The sequence below is a fragment of the Triticum aestivum genome, chromosome 2D (genome assembly GCF_018294505.1).
Source record: "Triticum aestivum cultivar Chinese Spring chromosome 2D, IWGSC CS RefSeq v2.1, whole genome shotgun sequence".
NCBI lineage: Eukaryota > Viridiplantae > Streptophyta > Magnoliopsida > Poales > Poaceae > Triticum > Triticum aestivum.
In genome coordinates this window covers 442,237,830-442,243,829 of record NC_057799.1, presented here as the reverse complement: position 1 = coordinate 442,243,829, position 6,000 = coordinate 442,237,830, and positions in this window count along the sequence as shown.

Genomic DNA, 6,000 nt, shown 5'->3' with positions numbered 1-6,000 from the left:
AGCATGGCATACATAATAGACCCTATGGCCGAGGCATAGGGGATGACACTCATCTTTTCTATATCTTCTGCCGTGGTCGGGCATTGAGCCGTGCTCAATTGCACACCTTGCAATACAGGAAAGAACCCCTTCTTGGACTGATCCATATTGAACTTCTTCAATATCTTGTCAAGGTATGTACTCTGTGAAAGACCAATGAGGCGTCTTGATCTATCTCTATAGATCTTGATGCCTAATATATAAGCAGCTTCTCCAAGGTCCTTCATTGAAAAACACTTATTCAAATAGGCCTTTATACTTTCCAAGAATTCTATATCATTTCCCATCAATAGTATGTCATCCACATATAATATGAGAAATGCTACAGAGCTCCCACTCACTTTCTTGTAAACACAGGCTTCTCCATAAGTCTGTGTAAACCCAAACGCTTTGATCATCTCATCAAAGCGAATGTTCCAACTCCGAGATGCTTGTACCAACCCATAGATTGAGCGCTGGAGCTTGCATACTTTGTTAGCATTCTTAGGATCGACAAAACCTTCCGGCTGCATCATATACAACTCTTCCTTAAGGAAGCCGTTAAGGAATGCCGTTTTGACGTCCATCTGCCATATCTCATAATCATAGTATGCGGCAATTGCTAACATGATTCGGACGGACTTCAGCTTCGCTACGGGTGAGAAAGTCTCATCGTAGTCAACCCCTTGAACTTGTCGATAACCCTTAGCGACAAGTCGAGCTTTGTAGATGGTCACATTACCATCCGCGTCCGTCTTCTTCTTAAAGATCCATTTGTTTTCTATGGCTCGCCGATCATCGGGCAAGTCAGTCAAAGTCCATACTTCGTTTTCATACATGGATCCTATCTCGGATTTCATGGCTTCTAGCCATTTGTCGGAATCCGGGCCCGCCATCGCTTCTTCATAGTTCGAAGGTTCACCGTTGTCTAACAACATGATTTCCAGGACAGGGTTGTCGTACCACTCGGGTGCGGAACGTGTCCTTGTGGACCTACGAAGTTCAGTAGTAACTTGATCCGAAGCTTCATGATCATCATCATTAACTTCCTCCCCAGTCGGTGTAGGCACCACAGGAATATCTTCCCGCGCTGCGCTACTTTCCGGTTCGGAAGGGGTGACTATCACCTCATCAAGTTCCACTTTCCTCCCACTCAATTCTTTCGAGAGAAACTCCTTCTCCAGAAAGGACCCGTTCTTGGCAATGAAGATCTTGCCTTCGGATCTGAGGTAGAAGGTATACCCAATAGTTTCCTTAGGGTATCCTATGAAGACGCATTTTTCCGACTTGGGTTCGAGCTTTTCAGGTTGAAGTTTCTTGACATAAGCATCGCATCCCCAAACTTTTAGAAACGACAACTTAGGTTTCTTCCCAAACCATAATTCATACGGTGTCGTCTCAACGGAGCCCTATTTAAAGTGAATGCGGCAGTCTCTAAAGCATAGCCCCAAATGAGAGTGGTAAATCGGTAAGAGACATCATAGATCGCACCATATCCAATAGAGTGCGATTACGATGTTCGGACACACCGTTTCTCTGAGGTGTTCCAGGCGGTGTGAGTTGTGAAACTATTCCACATTTCCTTACGTGTGTACCAAACTCGTGACTTAAATATTCTCCACCACGATCTGATCGTAAGAATTCTATTTTCCTGTCATGTTGATTCTCAACCTCACTCTGAAATTCCTTGAACTTTTCAAAGGTTTCAGACTTGTGTTTCATTAGGTAGACATACCCATATCTACTTAAGTCATCAGTGAGAGTGAGAACATAACGATATCCTCCGCGAGCCTCAACACTCATTGGACCGCACACATCGGTATGTATAATTTCCAATAAGTTGGTTGCTCGCTCCATTGATCCGGAGAACGGAGTCTTGGTCATCTTACCCATGAGGCATGGTTCGCACGTGTCAAATGATTCGTAATCAAGAGACTCCAAAAGTCCATCTGCATGGAGCTTCTTCATGCGCTTGACACCAATGTGACCAAGGCGGCAGTGCCACAAGTATGTGGGACTATCGTTATCAACTTTACATCTTTTGGTATTCACACTATGAATATGTGTAACATCATGTTCGAGATTCATCAAGAATAAACCATTAACCAGCGGGGCATGACCATAAAACATATCTCTCATATAAATAGAACAACCATTATTCTCGGATTTAAATGAGTAGCCATCTCGAATTAAACGAGATCCAGATACAATGTTCATGCTCAAAGCTGGCACTAAATAACAATTATTGAGGTTTAAAACTAATCCCGTAGGTAGATGCAGAGGTAGCGTGCCGACGGCGATCACATCGACCTTGGAACCATTCCCGACGCGCATCGTCACCTCGTCCTTCGCCAGTCTCCGTTTATTCCGTAGTTCCTGTTTTGAGTTACAAATATGAGCAACCGCACCGGTATCAAATACCCAGGAGCTACTACGAGTACTAGTAAGGTACACATGAATTACATGTATATCACATATACCTTTGGTGTTGCCGGCCTTCTTGTCCGCTAAGTATTTGGGGCAGTTCCGCTTCCAGTGACCACTTCCCTTGCAATAAAAGCACTCAGTTTCAGGCTTGGGTCCATTCTTTGACTTCTTCCCGGCAACTGGCTTACCGGGCGCGGCAACTCCCTTGCCGTCCTTCTTGAAGTTCTTCTTACCCTTGCCCTTTTTGAACTTGGTGGTTTTATTCACCATCAACACTTGATGTTCTTTTCTGATTTCCACCTCCGCTGATTTCAGCATTGAATATACCTCAGGAATGGTCTTTTCCATCCCTTGCATATTGAAGTTCATCACAAAGCTCTTGTAGCTTGGTGGAAGCGACTGAAGGATTCTGTCAATGACCGTGTCATCCGGGAGATTAACTCCCAGCTGAGACAAGCGGTTGTGCAACCCAGACATTCTGAGTATGTGCTCACTAACAGAACTATTCTCCTCCATTTTACAGCTGAAGAACTTGTCGGAGACTTCATATCTCTCGACCCGGGCATGAGCTTGGAAAACCATTTTCAGCTCCTCGAACATCTCATATGCTCCATGTTTCTCAAAACGCTTTTGGAGACCCGGTTCTAAGCTATAAAGCATGCCGCACTGAACGAGGGAGTAATCATCAGCACGCTGCTGCCAAGCGTTCATAACGTCTTGGTTCTCTGGGATTGGTGCTTCACCTAGCGGTGCTTCTAGGACATAATCTTTCTTGGCTGCTATGAGGATGATCCTCAGGTTCCGGACCCAGTCCGTATAGTTGCTGCCATCATCTTTCAGCTTGGTTTTCTCTAGGAACGCGTTGAAATTGAGGACAACATGGGCCATTTGATCTACAAGACATAGTGTAAAGATTTTAGACTAAGTTCATGATAATTAAGTTCATATAATCAAATTATTTAATGAACTCCCACTCAGATAGACATCCCTCTAGTCATCTAAGTGAAACATGATCCGAGTTAACTAGGCCGTGTCCGATCATCACGTGAGACGGACTAGTCAAGATCGGTGAACATCTCCATGTTGATCGTATCTTCTATACGACTCATGCTTGACCTTTCGGTCCTCCGTGTTCCGAGGCCATGTCTGTACATGCTAGGCTCGTCAAGTCAACCTAAGTGTATTGCGTGTGTTCCGAGGCCATGTCTGTACATGCTAGGCTCGTCAACACCCGTTGTATGCGAACGTTAGAATCTATCACACCCGATCATCACATGGTGCTTCGAAACAACGAACCTTCGCAACGGTGCACAGTTAGGGGGAACACTTTCTTGAAATTATCATAAGGGATCATCTTACTTACTACCGTCATTCTAAGCAAATAAGATGCAAAACATGATAAACATCACATGCAATCAAATAGTGACATGATATGGCCAATATTATTATGCTCCTTTGATCTCCATCTTCGGGGCACCATGATCATCTTCGTCACCGGCATGACACCATGATCTCCATCATTGTGTCTTCATGAAGTCGTCACGCCAACGATTACTTCTACTTCTATGGCTAACGCGTTTAGCAACAAAGTAAAGTAATTTACATGGCGTTATTCAATGACACGCAGGTCATGCAAAATAATAAAGACAACTCCTATGGCTCCTGCCGGTTGTCATACTCATCGACATGCAAGTTGTGATTCCTATTACAAGAATATGATCAATCTCATACATCACATATATCATTCATCACATCTTCTGGCCATATCACATCACATAACACATGCTGCAAAAACAAGTTAGACGTCCTCTAATTGTTGTTGCAAGTTTTTACGTGGTTTGTAGGTTTCTAGCAAGAACATTTCTTACCTACGTATGACCACAACGTGATTTGCCAATTTCTATTTACCCTTCATAAGGACTCTTTTCATCGAATCCGTTCCGACTAAAGTAGGAGAGACAGACACCCGCTAGCCACCTTATGCAACTAGTGCATGTCAGTCGGTGGAACCTGTCTCACGTAAGCGTACGTGTAAGGTCGGTCCGGGCCGCTTCATCCCACAATGCCGCCGAAACAAGATAAGACTAGTAGCGGCAAGAAGAATTGGCAACATCAACGCCCACAACTGCTTTGTGTTCTACTCGTGCATAGTAACTACGCATAGGCCTGGCTCATGATGCCACTGTTAGAGATCGTAGCAGAATTTTAAAATTTTCCTACGCTCACCAAGATCCATCTATGTAGTATACTAGCAACGAGGGGAAAGGAGTGCATCTACATACCCTTGTAGATCGCGAGCGGAAGCGTTCCAATGAATGTTGTTGACGGAGTCGTACTCGCCGTGATTCAAATCACCGATGACCGAGTGCCGAACGGACGGCACCTCCGCGTTCAACACACGTACGGTGCAGCGACGTCTCCTCCTTCTTGATCCAGCAAGGGGGAAGGAGAGGTTGATGGAGATCCAGGAGCACGACGGCGTGGTGGTGGATGTAGCGGGTCTCGGCAGGGCTTCGCCGAGCTTCTGCGAGAGGGAGAGGTGTAGCAGGGGAGGAGGGAGGCGCCCAAGGCTGTTCTGCTACTGCCCTCCCTCCCCCCCTTTATATAGGCCCCCTGGGAGGGGGGCCGGCCAAGTCCCATCTAGATGGGGGGGCGGCGGCCAAGGGGGGGGGGTAACTTACCCCCCAAGCCAAGTGGGGCGCCCCCCCACCCTAGGGTTTCTAACCCTAGGCGCAGGGGGGAGGCCCATGGGGGGCGCCCCAGCCCACTATGGGCTGGTTCCCTTCCCACTTCAGCCCATGGGGCCCTCCGGGACAGGTGGCCCCACCCGGTGGACCCCCCGGGACCCTTCTGGTGGTCCCGGTACAATACCGATAACCCCCGAAACTTTCCCGGTGGCCGAAACTGGACTTCCTATATATAATTCTTCACCTCCGGACCATTACGAAACTCCTCGTGACGTCCGGGATCTCATCCAGGACTCCCAACAACTTTCGGGTTTCCGCATACTCATATCTCTACAACCCTAGCGTCACCGAACCTTAAGTGTGTAGACCCTACGGGTTCGGGAGACATGCAGACATGACCGAGACGCCTCTCCGGTCAATAACCAACAGCGGGATCTGGATACCCATGTTGGCTCCCACATGTTCCACGATGATCTCATCGGATGAACCACGATGTCGAGGATTCAGTCAATCCCGTATACAATTCCCTTTGTCAATCGGTATGTTACTTGCCCGAGATTCGATCGTCGGTATCCCAATACCTTGTTCAATCTCGTTATCGGCAAGTCTCTTTACTCGTACCGTAATGCATGATCCCGTGACTAACGCCTTAGTCACATTGAGCTCATTATGATGATGCATTACCGAGTGGGCCCAGAGATACCTCTCCGTCATACGGAGTGACAAATCCCAATCTCGATCCGTGCCAACCCAACAGACACTTTCGGAGATACCCGTAGTGTACCTTTATAGTCACCCAGTTACGTTGTGACGTTTGGTGCACCCAAAGCATTCCTACGGTATCCGGGAGTTGCACGATCTCATGGTC